The sequence below is a fragment of the Cervus elaphus genome, chromosome 2, assembly GCF_910594005.1.
Source record: "Cervus elaphus chromosome 2, mCerEla1.1, whole genome shotgun sequence".
In the NCBI taxonomy this organism is placed as follows: Eukaryota; Metazoa; Chordata; class Mammalia; order Artiodactyla; family Cervidae; genus Cervus; species Cervus elaphus.
In genome coordinates, this window is record NC_057816.1 from 27,463,963 (window position 1) to 27,484,656 (window position 20,694).

Here is a 20,694-nt window from a genome sequence, read left to right on the forward strand (position 1 = left end):
GAGGAAAACAGATAAAGCAAAGGAACTCTGGGGTTCTGGCTGTAGCAATTCTGCTATCTATTCAAGTGAAATTTAGGAGAGAAGCCACTTTAGAGGTAGAGTAAGTTGAGAGTTAAATTTGGGGCATGCTGAATTTGAAATGGCTATGACATCTATGTGGAAATCAAAGTAGCCTCTTAGAATCAAAGTGTAGCCTTCTGCAAATTAGTGTTACAGTATAGCAGTAAAAACTCACTAGATTCATCAAGCTGTTTCTTATCTCCTCTCTCCACTATCAACCTATCTCCTCAGAAGTTTACACTAAGATTTAGTTTTCTGAAACAGGACACACTATAATCTTCCACTATATTCCTCTTTGATATTCATATTTTTTAGTCCTCAGTCCTTATACCCTGTAAGAGAAGTCTCATTTTGTTCATATTGCCTCTTTGAAAAAGAAGCTTTTCAAAGGAATTATATAGTCAGCTTTATTCTTTTTAGATTAGTAAAACTGTATAACTAGCTCCACCAAAGACCCCGGGTCTGAAATCAGGTTTTGTTATAAGAAGGAAAACTTGATTTTCTTAAGGCTATCCATTGGAATACCAGAAACAGAGAGAAACAACAAGCTTCTCCTCACTGTTGTGTACAAGGTTTTCACTGTTATTAACTCCCCCTTATTCCCATGTAACTCTGAAATGGTGTAAAAATTTTATTCGTCTTGATAAAACTGAACAATTCAAGAGTAGATTTATGTCTTCTTATCTTTCTTCCACTGTACTGGTTACTTTTGATAAATTGAAAAATATGAGACTAGTAATTAAGGGGTGTGAAAGAAGATTCTGAAGAAAAATAAGAGGGAAGAATTTATTTCCCAGTGCTGCTGACAGACTTGATAGTCAAATATTATTAATAACAATAAAATTATTACATCACACTTTGTAGTATTTTGTGCATTACTATCCCATTCATATCAATCAACATATTCTATATTTCTAGAAGAGATGAACTAATTTGCTGGATAGTCTCACCTTAAATTCTCTTACATTTCTCTGAAGTTTTATTTAGGATAAAAACATTCTCAAAAATAAGGACTATGACATATAAACTTGACCCATTTAAATTGAGATAAAAGAATATGTTTACCCCAAAATAATACAACTTTAAGAGCCTAAGGTTGAATTCAGAATAGAGATGATAATTCCAGGCTATGATTAAGTAAGTTGTTAAGGAGTTAAAAGTACTTGTCATTAGATGAATTAGTTTCATATGATTCAGTGATGTGCTGTGGGCATCCAGATGGATCATGAAAATATTTTCTTTATTTATGTGGCCAACATTATGCATCACATAGTTGGTTTGTTATATGAAGTGTCAACCCTCCTAACTGGGATGTTATTTTTTCCTGATGGTATTTTCCTCCACATCTGTGCACAACAATCTCCATCATTCTTAGCCTCAGTTTCCAATTCAATCCATGCTTGAGTAGAGAGCATGTGTGGCTTCAGTTACAAAAATAAGTGTGTATTTGTGGGTAGGTAAGTTTGGGAGACTAATTATTAAATTTCTCTGCCTGTTGGAATCAAAAGGAGCTTATGTTCATATTAGCTTGATTAAAGACATTTCTTCTTGTTCTACAGCTGAACTAAGGATACTCCGTTTCCTCTAAATGAGTTGGGCTCACACACACACACACACACAGCTGATAAAATCAAAGAAAAGAAACTTTTCATACTACTTCTCATTCTTCATAGATCTAGTGATTTGACAGAGGTCAATCCCTCACTGGAAAGAAAGTAAGAGATTAAAAGCTTCACATACTCTAGGATATCAAAATGGCCTTACATGCGGCTGCAAATGAAGGGACATCTTCAGGAAGTCAGTGTCCATGGACCAGGCAATTTGTCAGTTTCACCCTGTGGACTCTACCAGCCTTTTGAAGACATTACATTATTGTGAGTCTAACCTTGGTTTTTTATGCCCATAACCTGATACCCTACTTTATCTGCCTTTAGTTCTAGGCTAAGACTGGTCCTTCTTTAATCTGCTCCATCTTGCTATGAGCATAGAGTAGTGTTATTCTGGTTCAGGGAAAAACTGAAATACAGCATTTGGTGGACACTGTAATTCACTCTCAACCCCCCATTAACCCTTGCTAATAATTGACCTATAGAGAATATATTCATGGGTCACATTTGTGACCAAACAAGCATGAAGGAACATCACTGAGGTAGGAGTTAGTCTAAGGAATATCTCCTCACTCCCAAGAGGGAGTCACAGAAAGAGGCCATCCTGTTCCTTAAACTGGATGTTGTCTTCTCTGAATGTAATTGTACAAACAATATAGCCATCTATCTATATAGACAGAGAAAAAAACCTCCCAAAGACAGAAGAACAAAAACATAGAAAGAACTAGGATCTTTAGTGATTCTACTGATTCGCTCATAACATCATTTCAGAGTCCACCCTCTGGTATTCCAGTTATATGAGATGATACACATCTTTATTGTTTTCTCATATTTTGAAAGAAGATTGTTCTTATGGGAACAAAAGAATCCAAACTGATTCTTAATATTAGGGTGTTGATTAAGGACCCTGCCCACCAAGGCAGGGTGATTCCTTTCATCATGAAGTCTAGAGTTTCTACATGATGCCTTAATAGGAAAGCATCAGTAGGCAGAAGAGGCTTGCTTTCTTCCATTTATAAAGAGGTGCCAACTTAAAAAATTAATTCCTTATGTTCCTGGAACCCCCCCGCCATGTAACCTTTTTGTGTGTGATAGCAATAGTTAAATTCTTCTGAAAGGAAAGGTCTGAATCTTCAGATTTGAATTAAGGAAGTCCTACCAAATGGAACTTTTATCACACACCCTAGTGAATTATACCTGATCTCATTTGTTTCTGGTTTGGAAAGTATCAGTAAGAATAAATAGACTGGAATCATAACATTTTATGAATAGATTAGGTATCTAAAAGTTGTTGAATAAACTGAAGAATTGCTGTGAAAAAGGGAATTTATATTAATTCCTTGGTGCCTAACATTTTCCTAGATGCATTTTCTTTTCTATCTGTCTGAACTTGAGAGGCCTCAGGGGAACCTTGCTGCAAACCTACTTACTAAAATAGAAATTAGGACATTCTAATCATTCTCAGGACCAAATGAAAAAGAGGCAAGAGTTGGAATTTGAAAGACCTACAACCCTGCCTCCTTATTTTCATTTATAATAGATCAATTTGGTGTTATCTTTTTAATTAATATAAAATAAATGCATTAATTAATGGTTAATAAAAATATAATTATGATTTCTTATGTGATAGTTTATTACATTTATTAATAGACACTTGATGTCCTACATATTGCATTTATGATGACTATTCTATTGAGATGTTATATGGTATACCATAAAATGTGTATCTTGATATGTTGTATGGTATATCACGTTATATGGTGTATTCTTTGCTACATATGGTACATTATTGGAGTTATAATGCTGAGTTCTTATAACATTTCTGTGTGATATGGGGCAAGCAAGATTCTGTGAATCTCACTTCTCTCATTACTAAAGTAAGAATGATATTTGATTCATCTCATGTAGTAATTGTTGTTTCTTACACTGCAAATTACATACAAAAAAGAAGTTGTGTCTCTAGCAAAATGCTAGGTTTGGCTGAGACATAAGAAGCTTATTATCTAATGCATAAATTAAATCTGTTGTCTATTGGAATCTTGGCTGGGGGATGGAGTGGGTGGTGAGACAGATCTACAGCTATAGGATGTATAGTTGCTGTCAATTAGGTTTCAGAACCTCTTATCTGGATGAAAATAAGCCACTAGAGCATTTTGAGCAGAAAAATGACATGGTCAGATTTGCATTAAAAAAAAAAAATCAAACAACTGTGTTGAACACGGCAGGAAGGGAGTCCAACCCAGGGGATAGAATTCAGGGTAGAACAAATAACAGAGAACCAGACAAAAAGAGAAAGCAGCAAAGAAGCTGGCAAGCAGGGCTGAAGAGGGTGGGGGAATAGGGATGGGAGAATAGTAGGACATGAGGTTAGTGGTCCAATAGCATGCAAGCCAAGGAAGGCCAGATGGCCAAGAAAAGGAACATGACCTTTACACAGAGAAGGGAGGAGCACTGGGGGATTTTAAGTAAGACAGTGGCAGGATCCACTGCTTGGAAATTGACTTTGACCTCATTGTAGGCGGGATCATCAATGAGAGTCACCTTAGCAAAGGGTTATCGACTTGAGGGATATGTTTCCTTAGTCCAGGGACCCTTGGGCAAAGGTCTGGAATAGCTGGTTCCTGACATCTCTGTCTGAACTCCAGTTTCTAGAGAATGCTGATCAATTCAGATTAATAAAGACAGGAAAAGAAGACACAGAAAATTCTGATTTATGGGAAAACAGTAAAGAGAAAATAAATTCAAATACCCTGGTGCATGTAAAAGAAAGGAAGATTTCAAAGCCAAAATATCAGTCATCTTTTTACTCGGGAAAAATAAATGACGTCCTATTATTTTTAACGTAGTGAAACAACAAACAATAAATTGTGTCTGTGTCTATAGTTGGTTGCAGTAACTATACACCCTGATTTCTTGTAAGAATCCCAGTTTTTAGTACTTGGCCTTGTAGCCATGTGTCCCGTGTTTCTGTGACCTATGTTTTTGGGGGGAAATTGGTTACTATTGTTTTAATTCCAGCTCTAGCTTCATTTGACCATGTAAATAATTTAAATTCCAAGTTTATTATAGTGAACAGAATTGGATTTGCAATTAGATAGATCTCTATTTGTGCGCCTATTTCTTCTACCTGACATTTGAACAGGTTTCTGAAATTCTTGGAACTCTTGCTTCTTCTTTTAATATCTATTTATCATAAGGGTCAAAAAAAACTAAGTTGGATAATACACCAGATCAGTGCCAGATACATAGTAGACTCTTTATGTAAAAGCTAAAGCTAGTTGTCTTTTTCCAGCTTCCTTTCTTCATTTTGAAGATGGGAGATGGGGGAGAGAAGGGAGAAGAGCTGAAGTGACATCCTGTGGACCCCAGGCTGTTGTTTCCCTGGCTGCCTTCGTGGCAAACATTCTAATTGATTGCAGCCTTCTTGGCTTTGAAACCAGGAGGAGCCTCAAAATCCTTCCCCAAACAGACACTTGAGCTGCTTGTACCAGCTTCATGGATGTGACATTTGAGATGAAACCTATTTGCTATCCCTGGAGTAAATACTAAGGTTGCAGCTGAGACAATCTGAGCCCCTAACAAATGGAGCCCAATGTCCAAAATCCACAACAGAGTGGAAGGGAAATTTTTCAAACTATGAAGATACGAGTTATAAGATGTAGAATAGAACAGCCTGCTGTTGGAGCCTTTTGAGGAACCCTGAGAGAGGAGATGGGCCTGGAACTGGTCTTTGTAGTAAGCTGATATCTGAGCCCACAAAGTTGTCTATGTTTTAATCCCTGGAAACGGTGAATATGTTACTGTACATGGTAAAATGCAATGGTTAGAGAGCATCACCAACTCAGTGCACATGAAGCTGAGCCAATTCCAGGAGACAAAAGTGGGGGGCAGAGGAGCCTGGCATGCTATGGTCCATGTGACTGCTAGGAGTCGAACATACTTAGTGACTGAAAAACAACGTGCCAAAATACATTTTTCAGTTATGTTAAAGCATCTTAAAATGGGGAGACTATCCCAGGTTATCTGGGTGGGCCCAACATATTAACAAGGGCTCTTATAAAAGAGAGAGGGAGGCAAGAGAGTGACGATCAGAGGAGATAGGAAGATAGAAACAGGGGGTTGGAGCTGCCACAAATCAAGAAATGCAGGCAGCTTCTAGAGACTAGAAAAGGCAAGGGACTGATCAACTCCAGATCCTCCGGAAGGGCTGCAGCCTTGTCAACACTGATTTTAGCTTTGTAAGACCTGTTTTTGAACTCCTGACTTCCTGAACTATAAAATAATAAATCTGTGGTAAGCCACTAAGCATATGATAATTGGTTACCATAATGGATAGGGAATTCATATAGGCTTTGAAAGAACAGGTTAGAAAATAAAGAGGGGCCATTTTGGTGACTGGTAGATGATTATCAGATGCTTAAACATGAGGATAAGGCAGGTGTATGGTGGGGAAGGATAGATCCAGACCAACTTGAAAGGGTGGGACAGGCTGCTGACAAGAATGAACACAGCTCAGGAGTGAAGCCCTTGGACCGATCTAACAGGAAGAGTTTGAATCCTACCTACTGAGTAACTTTTGTCCAGCTACTTAATTTCTGTAACACTGCTCTTCTTTATCAGAGTAAGAATAACACTACTGCCTGTTCTGTAGGGTTAAATGAGGCAGTAGGTGTAGAGTGTCCTGTACTAATTAAGTGCTTCATAATGGAAGCTGCCCTTTTTATGACTGAAAGGCAAAGCTAAATTTCCAGTTTGCTAGGTTATAGAAAATTCTGAATGGCAGAATGAAATTAAGTTTTACCTCTTCAACATTGGGTGACTGTTTGAAGATACTGAAGAGGAAAATAACTTAAAAACACAAAGACACTCTATGGCAAATTGATATGGCAAAGACAAAAGACAGGCAAATCATCCACTTCAGGAAAAGTCTGAAGGATGGAGGTTGATGTGCACATTAATTTATGAAAAGTAAGGTGTATGTTGTCAAGCATCCTGGTTGAAGCCATTAGATGCTTTACATACAGGGGCAGAATTTTGCAGTGGAAACACCAGTCACCTGTAAGTTAAGAGATAAAGGTTCTTACTCTAAATGTGTCAGTCACAGGTTACTACTTTGAGAAAGTCCCAAATGTATAGAATGTATATGGTTTGAGGTCCTCACTGGTGAACTCAAACAGCCTTCTTGGCCCAGCAATTGCTGAGGCCATGCTACTTCTGGGTCATACTTCTCTGGGGGCTTATCTTCTCTATGAGGACAAGGTCAAATGATTTATCTTCGGAAAACTGCGAGGATGAAAGGGTCCTCCAAAAAATAAATTATTTCTAATTGCTATGAATCTCAGTGATTAAGACCTGCACATACCAAATAATTAAATCTTTTATAAGGATGAAGAGTAGCTATCGGACATTAAAAAGGTATAAATCAACATGCAGATGTTGTATTTTTTTAATGTAATTAGATCATTTCTATCTATCCTAAACATCTTCTGTGTTGCATCTTTTGGTCAGGATCTTTTGCCTAAACAAACCAGAGAAAGGGAATGACTTCAGCCAGGATTTCATTGTAATGTATGCAGACCATAAATGGGTGTCCTGCTTATGAAATGGCATGGTTATTATTGCAAGAGAATTACACTCATCAGGGAGAAATATAAATTTCCAATATAAATTTCCCAAATAGCATGTAAAATAAGAAAAAGAGAAAAGACTTCAAATAGATTTAGGTCAAAACATTTTTCAATAATAAGTGGAAACAGAATGCTTCCTGCCTTTAGCCAGTAACCCAGTGCCTGACCTAGACTTTGGTGCAAAGTCAGATGCTGGCGATAATTTGAAGAAAAGTTTTGTCATCAATAGCCGAGAGTCAACAGTCAGGGCATCCGTGACATGAAAGGAAGCTATTTAAACCCCTATTTTTAGAGGATCAAATAAATAATACAGCAGTGAACAGGGAGGACTACAGATACTCCCAGGGGTTATTTGCATAGCCCAGGCATTGCTGGATCCTCCAATGTTTTGAGATCCCCTTGCTTTAACATCTAAATGAAAGAACTCCAGACCCTAATCTCATAAAATGTGAGAAGTTCAATGCCTTTGAGAATTCCTGGAGTCAAAGAGGGTGCAGTGTTTTACTGCCCCAAGGGTTGTTCCAGCTTCCATCTCAGGTCTTAAACTCTTGCAAACTGAGAGACTTCCCTGGTGGCTTAGACGGTAAAGAGTCTGCCTGCAATGCAGCAGACCCGGGTTTGATCCCTGGATCATGAAAATCCCCTGAAGAAGAAAATAGCAATGCATTCTAGTATTCTTGCCTGGAAAATCCCATGGATGGAGTAGCCTGGAGGGTCACAGAGTTGAACATGACTGAGCAACTAACTCTTTCACTCAGGCAGACCTGCCACCTTGCCAGGATTCTGAGCTTCTCCAACTCTCTCTGGTCTGCTTTGCTCCAAAACCTAAACAAATTGCCCCTCTCCTGGACTGTATTTTCTCAGCAATAGCTATAAAATAGTTGTCTATGCAGAGTGTAATGGAAGATTGAGGGAAACAAAGCAGAATTGCAGAGCCAACCAGAAACCAGCTTAATGCTGAACGCCAGACCTCCATGAGGTTCAAATTTGCCCATCATTTATCTCAGGGGGGCCACAGCTTCTCACCATGTTCCTGAGATCTGACTCATCCTATATCAGGAAAACTGTCTCCAAATCTTTTCCTCTATCAATGCCCAGAAACATCACTTCTGTTTTCTTTGTTCATAAAAGGAAAACTTAAAATCCTTAGTACGTCACTATACAGAACCATCTACCTCCTCTAAACAAAATTTCAGGAGCTGCCGTTACATTATGAACATGCCCACCTCTTGACTTCTCTCAAGCTAAACCTACCCTGAGGCTTCATCCTTAGCACAAGGCAATAAGAGTACAGGGCTAGTTGTTCAGGTCATGGCTTTAGGATTAGGTATTTAGACATAAGTTACCCACAACTATGTGTTAGAGAGGAGGGGGTTGTGGGTAGGGGGTGGGAGTTGGCAGGATAAAGAAATTATCTTCTCTATCAGAACAGATCCCACATATGCTATGTTTTATTTTGTTTTCGTTCCTGTTGCTTTTATTCTCCTCCTCCTTCTTCTTCCCCTTCTTTTCCTTCATACCTCCCCCTTGTTTTCTTTCCTTTGTCTTCTTCTTCCTTTCCTTCCTCCTCTTCCTTCTACTCCTCTTTTATACCTCCTCTTCTTATACTAATTTTGAGAATATTAGTTCTAAAATGGATTCATGATTTATTTTACTAAAGAAAGCCCAGAATTTCTAACCTGTCCTCAAAGCTCTCTGTAATAGGAGCCAATCTTCCTTACCTCCCAACTAACTCCTTTGAACAGCCTGGTTTTTAGCAAAATTGAATCATTTCCAGATCTCTGATCTCTCCCACAGTGGAGGACCTGCTTATTCTTTTTATACCTGTATTAGGTTTCCCCAGAGAAGAAGAAACAACAGAAGATACATCTTTTATATCTATCTATTTCTAGATAGGTTCATCAGTTCAGTCACTCAGTCATGTTGGACTCTTTGAGACTGACTCCATGGACTGAAGCACGCCAGGCTTCCCTGTCCATCACCAACTTTTGGAGCTTGCTCAAACTCATGTTCATTGAGTCGGTGATGCCATCCAGCCATCTCATCCTCTGTTGTCCTCTTCTCCTCTTGCCTTCAATCCTTACTAGCATCAGGGTCTTTTCTAATGAGTCAGTTCTTCACATCAGGTGGCTAAAGTATTGGCGCTTCAGCTTCAGCATCAGTCCTTCCAATGAATATTCAGGGCTGATTTCCTTTAGGATTGACTGGTTGGATCTACTTGCAGTCCAAGGGACTCTTCTCAAGAGTCTTCTCCAACACCACAGTTCAAAAACATCAGTTCTTCGGCACTCAGCTTTCTTTATGGTCCAACTCTCACATCTACACATGACTACTGGAAAAACCATAGCTTTGACTAGACACACCTTTGTCAGCAAAGTAATGTCTCTGCTTTTTAAGATGCTGTCTAGGTTTTACATAGCTTTTCTTCCAAGGAGCAAGTGTCTTTTAATTTCATGGCTACAGTCACCTTCTGCAGTGATTTTGGAGCCCAAGAAAATAGTCTCTCACTATTTCCATTTTTTTCCCACCTAGTATAGATATACAGATAGGTTCATAGACTTATAGATTTATATCTATATCTGTAGAGAAAGGGGAGCATGAGAGAGAGATAAACAGAAAGAGACTCACGAAAAATTGGCTCATGCAATTATGGAGGTTGAGAAGTCCCATAATTTGCTGTTTGCAAGCTGAAGACCCAGATTACTTGGTGGTGGAACTCAGTTTGAGTCCATCAGAAAGCCTGAGAATGATGAATCTATGGTGTAAATTTCAGCTGGAGGACAGGAGAAGATGAAATGAGATATCCAAGCTCAGTGTGAGGCAGGAAAAAGGGTCAAATATTTTTTTCCCTCTGCTTTTGTCCTATTAAGACCCTCAATGGATTGATAATGCCTATTATATTGGGGAGGGCAATTTACTTTGCTGAGTCTACCAGTTCAAATGCTAAGCTCAACCAAAAACACCTTCACAGACATACTCAGAAACAATGATTAATATGGGCGCCACAGCTGCTCAGGTTGACATGTAAAATTAATCATCACCATACCAATTCCATATTTCCAATCCCAGGCTACTCTTGAAGATTCAGTCAGTACCACATTTTTCATTGCTCAATTATAGATAATATCCTTAACTTGGTCACCTTTTTTGCACCCACATAGCTCTGTTTCTTAAACACAGATGGTGGACCCTTTCAATCTGTTTTCCAATTCTGCTACCATAAGTCAAATTATGGAGTCATAAAGACCTGTATTTAAATTCCAACCCTGCTTCTTGCTTGTATGTTTGTCCATTTCTACTTTTGGTAGACTATTTTACCTCTCTATGCCTCATTTAGCTCACCTATAAATGGGGATTAAAGAGTTGTGAGGGGGGAGAAAATAAAAGAACATACATACATTCATTAGCATGGTGCCCAGCACAGAGAATGAGCTTTGTAAACACTACCTATGTAGCACTTAATTCTAACATTTGAATAAGACTCTACGACTTCACAGATGGGTGCTAGTGGTAAAGAATCTGCCTGCCAGTGCAGGAGATATAAAAGACCCAAGTTCTATCTCTAGAGATCCCCTGAAGGAAGGCATGACAGCTCACTCCAATATTCATGCCTGAAGAATCCCCATGGACAGAGGAGCCTGGAGGGCTATAGTCCATAAGGCTGCAAAGAGTCAGACATAACTGAAGCAAGTTAGCATGCACTATGGCTTAAAGCATTTTTTCAGGTTTATTAACTCAAAACACAAAATCTTTGTGAAATATATAGAACAAACTTTTACGCATGTTTTACAAATAAAGAAACAGGGTCTTAGAGAAAATGAGCAACTTTACCTGAACTCCTCTAGTGAAAATTAAAAGCCAAGTTAACTGCCAGCCTCATTTGTGGTTTTTGAACCTGCATTTACTTACATTACATTCATCTGAGCAGGACTTTTGTTCTTTAAGGAGAACCTCTCATAGACATGTTCTACATACATAGAATAGAAAGTATGGCTGCATGTGCCTCATTGCTACTCTTCCAGAGGCTAAAATAAGGGGTGGAAAGAAGAAAGAAAGGTTTCATCCTTGGTTGTAAATTCCCCAGGGGGGAAAATAATTGAAGAACTGTTTATGATAGAAAACTATAATTAGGAATAATGGGGTGAAATTAAGGAAAGGGAAATAACAAGTTTCTAATAAGGTTCCAGTATTAAGTATTCAAATTTAATTGCATTTTTTAAGTAATGTCAGCCTCCCAGATGTTGTAGTGATGAAGACTGGATACAAATGGGTACATAAATAAATAACTTTATAATCCATACAATCAAACTGGTTTGGCTTTTAAGCCGAGATGCCATTTTGTGCCTGCACATTTAGAATCTGCATGGCAATATGCCAAAAAAAAAAAAAAAAAAAAAAAATCTCCTATTGGGCTGAGAATGCAATTGTTTTCTATTTCTCATAATTTACTCAGAGGAAAAGGAACTATCCCTCCTATTATACACACACACACAATGTCTTTAACATTAAATTTGCATAAGTTGGGATCCACTTGTTAGTTGATGCATCACACACTAAGAGGTTAATTTATCCAATAAGATGCTACAAGCAACCATTTCAAACACATTGTTCAGATCCTCAGAGTACTGAGGAGTGAAGGAAAGAAAGATATTCATATTAATTTTTATGTCTCCCACACTGCTATAGAGAGAGAGCTAATAAAGTCATTCAAAACTAGTGCTGCAGGAAATGTAGGATCTTGGAGAGGATGCCCTGCTTTTCTGTTACTGGCTTCTCTGTGGAATCAAATTAATTGGAGTTCTCTGCTTTAAAGTCTTTAAAGACATTCTTTTTCATTAGACAAACTGCTGCTCTTATCCAAAAGTTAATAGTGGGAATATGTATGGCTGACACAACAAATACAACCATAGCTCCAGAGTTATTAATGCCAGTAACAATTTGGGATACAATAAATGACTATTCACTGTGGCATTTACCACTCACAAAATAGCAGGGGGCTCTGCTGGTGATCTGTCTTCTGAAAAGAGAATATACACACATTCATGCACGCATATGCACATTGAAACCATAATAGTCTCTTGCTGATGTCTACCAAACACATCATGGCTACTAAATGGAATGTTATGTGTAGGATGTCAAAGTCTGATTCATGATAGCAGAAGAAAAATTATGATATGAAGCACTAGTCTGGGAATCTAGAGGGCTCAGTGACAATTGTGTTACACTCCTCCAGATGGTAAAGACATATACAAATAATTCACTAAAGTGCTGGCAGAATTCTTTCAGTCTTTATGTCTCTGGTGGGAATCGGGACACTGGTCATAGGTTCCAATGCTAACGGTGATCAACTCCAGGCTAGCCCTGGTCCTATGCATTCTTAATAGAATTTCAACTTTCTTAAAGATTCATAGGATGCATTGACATAGTAGTCTCCAAGGAGCTCTGTAACACATGGGCTCTATTACATACCATTTTTCAAAAATATTCGTGTATTGAACCCTTTCTGATTTACTAATTAACTTTCTGTATAAAAGCATTTAGTGAATATTAACTTGAAAACAAGGTCTTAATCCCCCTCCCCCCTCATATACACAAACACATGTGGAGAATCTTCATGATTCAATAGAAATAATGCTGCTTCCTACATCCTTCCAACTAATAAGACTCGGATGCTCAGAAGGTTGGAGAAATATCGTCCCCTAAGAACCCTTCTCTGTGCATCCTTTCACTGAATCACCAGCCTGGAGTGTGCTGGACTCATTTGGGTCTTTGGGGTTTTTCTTCTCATTCTGTTCTAGAAAATTTCTATTAACAAATGAATTTCCAAACTCAATGTTGGGGTTTTTCCTCTGCTTTATGTATCATTACAACCAGGGCAACTAATATGTAAAATACAAACGTTTTGAGAGCAACACTCATTCACTGTATCACCAGAGCCTAGCCCAGTGCCTGTCACAAGGTCAAGACTTCCTGTGACTAAGTTAAAAGGAAACCACCAGCTTTTATTGTCCAGTCACTCAGTCATGTCCAACTCTTTGCGACCCCATGGACTGCAGCATGCCAGGCTTCCCTGCCCTTCACCATCTCCCAGGATATCACCAGGGCTTTTCATAAATCTCTTAAGTGGGCTAGAATTTCAACTAAAAATTTTCTGATCAGTGTATTCAAGGCTCATCACCATTCTCCAAATTCCTAATTGTTTCATGCTCATTGTCAATAAACATTTATTCAGCAACCACACAAACAGATGAGTGCTTCACAGGGCAAGTTTAACTGACTTGTTCCCTGCCCTTTCAGAGCAGACAGTCTCAATTGCTTTTCCTGGTAAGAGTGCATAACTTAATTCAGTTAGTAGAATGTGACAAATTGCTTTCATAACTGTTATATACCTCTTCATATTTGGTGGTTTGTCTCCTCTCCTACCTTATAAGGCTCTCAGGCAGATCTGCACTTACTCAATACAGACATTCATACAACAGACTGTTCACCACATGGCATAGCTGTTTTCATCTTCTGGGTAAACAGAGGTTGCATTCCTATCTGTTGGCCTGCTTTCTTGGAGTCTGGATGGTTCCCTGAGTCATCATCCTATGTCATTTCTATGCTGTGTGAGATGAAGATTCATAGACACTTGAAGTGTCAGAAGGGAGAGGATTTTGGAAATTCTCTAGTAGTTGTAGTAGGAATAATAACACTTTCACTTCCTTATTTACATACAAGCTTGCTAAGTTAGAGAGTATCTTCTCTTCATTTTCTCCTTCTCTTCACTTTAACCAGCCTATGAGATTGGTAAAAAATAGATACAAGGAGACACAGTGATTTGCTCAAGATCACATAACCCCAGGACTGGGCACAGACCTTTTGTCACTGAGTTTAGCATCATTTCATTATTGTCTTAAGAAGGGGGAAAAGGAAGAAGGTAGGAGATACAGGAAGAGGATGGAGGAGTTAAGAGAGAAAAAGATAAAAGGAGAGAAATACTCAACTCAAAGTAGGAACTTAAATATTTTGAATGAACAATAATTATTATATGCATATAAACTCCCTGTACTTTAGTTTCTTCATATTTAAGATGAATAATATTCTCTAACACACATTGGTTTTGTGAAGATTAAATGAATTAATATTCAAAACTTTATATATGTGGATGTGTGTATATATAGGTATCCTAGAATAGTACTTGATACCTATCAAATAATATCAATCATTATTAAATGCATATTACTTTATAGGCTACAAAAGTTTTGAAACTTTTATCATAACTAATCTTCCAAATAAGTCTTTGAAACCAGTGATTATATCCTGATTTTATAGATGAGCAAACTGAAACACTGAATATCAGTGATAGCGTGTCAGCCGCAGTACCTAGATACCAGTTAACCCACAGGTGCCTCCTTCAACTAGCCACAAATAGGAGTGAAGACTTAGCAGCATAAACGGATGTGTCTATGAGCAGACAGTTAATTTAGGGGCAGAGTTAGGCTAGGAGTGTGCCAACCCCAGGACACAACCTGGATACTGGTAACATCTTATTTTGTCTTTGTCTTAATTGTCAGCTTGTCGTCTTGAGATCGGTCTCTTTCTCTTAATGAGAATAGTTCAGAAAGAAAAATAATTCACGAAAAGGCTGATCTAGGTCATTGAACTCTAGCCAAGATTTTACTTTCTAATTCTATCTTCATACTAGAACATTTTATAAATATTAACTGTAAGGAGGAGACATTCTGGTAAGGGATGGGTTCACTGCTGCGGCTGCTACTGCTAAGCCGCTTCAGTCATGTCTGACTCTGTGAAACCCCATAGACGGCAGCCCACCAGGCTCCGCCGTCCCTGGGATTGTCCAGGCAAGAACACTGGGGTGGGTTGCCATTGCCTTCTCCAATGAGTCCACTAGCCTGAGTCTTAATTGCATTTGTAACTCAAATGCTGGTTATAAGAGGGAACTCACCTATTCTCAATCTAGAAGTCTGACTGTTTCTTTTTTTTCTCTATTTTGTTCCTTTAAGAACACCAATATACCTTCTCAAGACAGTCCAAGCTAATTCTCACCAAGAAGGAACAAAAAGAGCTGTAATTCCCAAAGTCCCTGATAGTGCAAGCTTAAATTAGGCCACGACAGAAGACATGTCTCTTGCATATTCTCTATGGGGTGGATTGATCATGTGTGCTATGCTGAGTTGTCTCTTTTCTTGAAGTTAGCAAGCACTCCCCAAATGGCAATTTGCTCACTAGCTATAATCATCAGTAAAACAGATATAATGCAGTCATAGTGTCATTATAGGCAATTTGGTACAGGAAGAGCTGAATTAAATCTTGACTCTACTCTTTCAGTTCAGTTCAGTTCGGTCTCAGTCATGTCTGACTCTTTGCGACCCCATGAATCGCAGCACACCAGGCCTCCCTGTCCATCACCAACTCCCGGAGTTTACCCAAACTCATGTCCATCAAGTCAGTGATGCCATCCAGCCATCTCATCCTCTGTCGTCCCCTTCTCCTCCTGCCCCCAATCCCTCCCAGCATCAGGGTCTTTTCCAACGAGTCAACTCTTCGCATGAGGTGGCCAAAGTACTGGAGTTTCAGCTTCAGCATCAGTCGTTCCAATGAACACCCAGGACTGATCTTCTTTAGGATGGACTGGTTGGATCTCCTTGCATTCCAAGGGACTCTTCAAGAGTCTTCTCCAACACCATAGTTCAAAAGCATCAATTCTTAGGTGATCAGCTTTCTTCACAGTCCAGTTCTCACATCCATACATGACTACTGGAAAAATCATAACCTTGACTAGATGGACCTTTGTTGGCATAGTAATGTCTCTCTTTTTAATATGCTATCTAGGTTGGTCATAACTTTCCTTCCAAGGAGTAAGCGTCTTTTAATTTCATGGCTGCAATCACCATCTGCAGAGATTTTGGAGCCCAAAATTATAAAGTCTGACACTGTTTCCACTGCTTCCCCATTTATTTCCCATGAAGTGATGGGACCAGATGCCATGATCCTAGTTTTCTGAATGTTGAGCTTAAAGCCAACTTTTTCACTCTCCTCTTTCACTTTCATCAAGAGGCTTTTAGTTCCTCTTCACTTCCTGCCATAAGGGTGGTGTCATCTGCATATCTGAGGTTATTGATATTTCTCCCAGCAATCTTGATTCCAGCTTGTGCTTCTTCCAGCCCAGCGTTTCTCATGATATACTCTACATATTACTCTTTACTTATATCTTTATCCCTGAAAAGTTCGCTTCGAGCTTTTGAGTTTGTTTCCCTATCCTAAATATTATTTACCTCCAGGGCTGTTTGGTGAATGAAAAAAGTTCATGCGTTAATGATACTTTGTCAGTTTTAAATACTATCATTTGTAGTTATTAAGCCAGTAGGTGCTAAATGCTGAATAGCTATTTTTCATTGAGAGGTGTTTGGCATAAACTAATTCTTTCATTTTCAAAATCCCCAGAGCTGGATCACCTAGTGAACTTGGCTACAAAAGACTAGCAACTTCAGTCTCAAGGTCTGAAAGGAGCAATGTTTTGAAGGGTTTAAAGAAACTTTGTTTAAGCTTGCAATAAGATTAAGACCAAGCTCTCCCAAGTTGGTTCTCAACCCTGTCAACATTTCTGCCTTTGCCTCTCTATTAATTTTGTCCTGCTGGCCTGGACTAATACTACAAAGCCTTTAGCTGTGTTAATTAAAAATACCAACCAAGCAAGATGCTTGAGAATGTTGTTGCCAAAGGCAGTCTCCAGTTTTTAAAAGCCAGATTGATTTAAGAGTTTTTAACCAACTGCTCTACAAATTTTCTAGCCAACAGCTTGGTGCTGTGGAACAGTAAGAAGGGGTTGAAAGCCCAGTGGTTTGCCGGATTCCTGCCATATGAAGGAGCCACAGGGAGGAGAGTAAGGATGGAGCTTACCATCCTTGGGATAGTGAAGGATGCTTTGGGAGAAAACTGTTTGATAATGAAGCAAAATCAAGACTATTATTACAGGGAACCCAAAGCCTGGTTGGGCTGCTGTCTGTGACAACCTAGTGGGTGGGAAGGAGAGGAAGATGGGAAGGTGGGAAGGGGATGAAGGTGGGAGGGAGATTTAAGATGGAGGAGACACATATATACCTATGGCTGATTCATGTTGATGTATGGCTGACACTACCATGATATTGTAATTATTTTCCAGGTAAAAATAAAATTTAAAAAAGAACATTATTTCAAAGTACGATGTAGAAGGTTTAGCTCTTACAACTTACAGTGGCCAGAAGGGAGCCATGGAAGGTGCTGGGACAGTACTAAGTCGATAACAACATTTCAGCAGACGAGGCAAAGTTGCTAGAGACATAGAAATGAAGGCATCGCCTGACAATGAAACTGTTTAATTTCTGAAGTCAGGCCTGTGGGCTTTTGGAAAAGGAATGGAAGATGTGGAACACTGTGGTTTCCAATCTGGAGAAAATGACCCACTTCAGAGACCCCTGGAGCATCTGGTCATTCCATACAGTGCCCCATGGTCCAGATGGTGGACCATGGTGAGACTCATCGCTGAGCAAGGCACATGCTGAGGCTTCTGGAAGCAGATGGTAACTTTGTGATTCCAAACAACCTGTCCATAGCAAGACTATATCCAATATGTGGATGATAAGAAAGCAGGGCCCCTTTCTCTCAACCCCCAAAAGGGATATATTTATGCAGGGTCTCAGAGCCACAGCAGAGCTGGATTGGATCTAGAGATGCTTTGAATGTTCTGAAACATGTGGGACTTCTGTGTTTTCAGATTATAATCTAGACACTGACTACTTTTTCAACCCTCAATGACAAAAGTCTCTTGCTAATTAAATTCTCAAGATTTTGGATCATTTTTATTATCATTATTCTAAATTCTTTTTCAGGTAGATTCCCTATCTCCTCCTCTTTGGTTTGACTTGGTGGGCATTTTTCATGTTCCTTTACCTGTTGGGTATTTCTTTGCCTTTTCATCTTGTTTAGATTGCTGTGTCTGGAGTGGGCTTTCTGTATTCTGGAGGTCTGTGGTTCCTTTTTATTGTGGAGGATTTACCCAGTGGGTGGGGTTAGACGATTGGCTTGTCAAGGTTTCCCGGTTAGGGAAGCTTGCGTCAGTGTTCTGGTGCGTGGAACTTGATTTCTTCTCTTTGGAGAGCAATGGAGTGCCCAGTAATGAGTTTTGAGATGGGTCTATGTGTTAGGTGTGAGCTTGGGCAGCCTGTATGTTGACGTTCAGGGCTATGTTCCTGCGTTGCTGGAGAATTTGCGTGGTATGTCTTGCTCTAAAACTTATTGGCTCTTGGGTGGTGGTTGGTTTCAGTGTAGGTATGGAGGCTTTTGGATGGTCACTTATTACTTAAAGTTCCATGTAGTCAGGAGTTTTCTGGTGTTCTCAGGTTTTGGGCTTAAGTCTCCTGCCTCTGGATTTCAGTTTTATTCTTCCTGTAGTCTCAGGACTTCACCAACTATACAGCACTGATAATAAAACTTCTAGGTTAATGGCGAAAACATTCTCCCCCGTTAGGGACACCCAGAGAGGTTCACAGAGTTACATGAAGAAGAGGAGCGGGAGGAGGGAGATAGAGATAACCAGGAGGAGAAAAGGGGGGACTCAAGAGGAGAGAGACAGATCTACGCAGTTGTCTGTTCCTATAGTGTTCTCCATAGCCCAGACACCTACAAAGATTCACAGAATTGGATTGGGAAGAGAAGGGGAAAGGAGGAAATAGAGGTGTTCTGAGGTAGAAAACAGAGAGTCAAGATTGGGAGAGAATAATCAACACACTCCTGAATAAAAATGGGAACTGAATTTCGGTTTAAAAATAGGGCTTCTCTTCTTCTTCTTTTTTTTTTTTTTGTAAGGTTATAGTGTATTGAAAATGAAAATTAAGGAGTAGTAGAGGAGTAATAGAGGACTTTAAAAGAAATAAGAGAAAAAGAAAAATAGAAAATAGAAGAGAAAAAGGAAAGAAAAAAAAAAGGAAAAAAAAAAGAAAGAAAAAAAAATTTTTTTCCCTAATTAAAAAAATCATAAAAATCTATGAAAATGAAAGTTAAGGAGTAATGGGGGAGTAATAGGGAATTTTAAAGGAAAATAAAAGAGAAAAAATAAAAAAGAAAAAATTAAAAAATTAAAAAAAAAATTTTTTTTCTTACTTAAAAAAAAAAAAAGTAAAAATACACCTAGGAATTTCTCTGGAGCTGTTGCGGTCAGTGTGGGTTCGGCTCAGTTTCAGATAGCTCCTCGTTCCAGCTTACACTTCTCGATATCTACAGGCCCCTTCCGATGTAGTCAATGTTTTCTACAGGGATTTTAATCTGTTGCACCGGTCCCTTCTGAAGCGGTTCCCTTTGTTTATTTGGCTTCTGTTTGCCGGTCTCTTCAGAGCCTCATTTCTGCCCTGACACAGGCGGGTGGAGGTGGACTCTTATTCAGGTAGCTAGTTCCGTCGCTCTGCAGGGAGGGGCTGGCGCTGCGGGGCGGGGCTGACGCTGCGGGGAGGGGCTGGCCCTGCGGGGGCGGGCTGGCGCTGCCGGGAGGGGCTGACGCTGCTTTCTCCGTCTGCGCTACTCAGGCTCCCCCGGCTGTTCTATATGGAGCGCGCCCCGCGCTGCGCGAGGTTCCAGCCCTCGGGTGTTCCACAAAAGCGCGGAGCAAAAAGCTGCGCCTGCTCTCTGTGCCTTCCCCATCAGAGCGGTCCAGGCAGCGAGGGGCTTGATGGGTGCACTCTCCCCAGGTGTGGCGCGCCCACTCCCTTCCACGGACCCAGTCTCAGTTTCCTCTGGCGCCAGTCGGGTGCGCGCGCCTTCCGCCCTCAGCGTCCCCAGCCCCAGTCCCCGCCCGCGCCAGTCGGGTGCCTGCGCCCTGTGTCTCGCCGCGACCTTCCCCTCCCCCCTGCCTCCTGCCTCCCGCGGGGCTGGGCTGGTCCGCAGCCTGCGAGCTCCTCTCTGGACCCTCTCGGTCTCTTTGTTCTGCGAATGGCCGGCAGTGTGTTCCGGCCGGTTAATTTTCTCTCTTTTGCTCTCCCACAGTTCAAGTTGGCAACTCACAGAAGCTCCCTCCGATTGTCCTCAGGGCACTCAGGCCCGGACCCTACTCCAAGCAATGCCGCCTAAGACTCCCTTCCTGGGACGGATCTCCATCCTTAGCTCTTTTGTCTCACTTTTAATCTTTTATATTTTGTCCTACCTCCTTTCGAAGACAATGGGCTGCTTTTCTGGGCTCCTGATGACCTCAGCTAGCGCTCAGAAGTTGTTTTGTGAAGTTTGCTCTGCGTTCAGTTATTCTTTTGATGAATTTGTAGGAGAGAAAGTGGTCTCCCCGTCCTACTCCTCCGCCATCTTGGCTCCTCCTTCGCTAATAAAATTCTGATAAAATACAGACTTCATTTGGCTCCAGAAGCACTTACATTCAG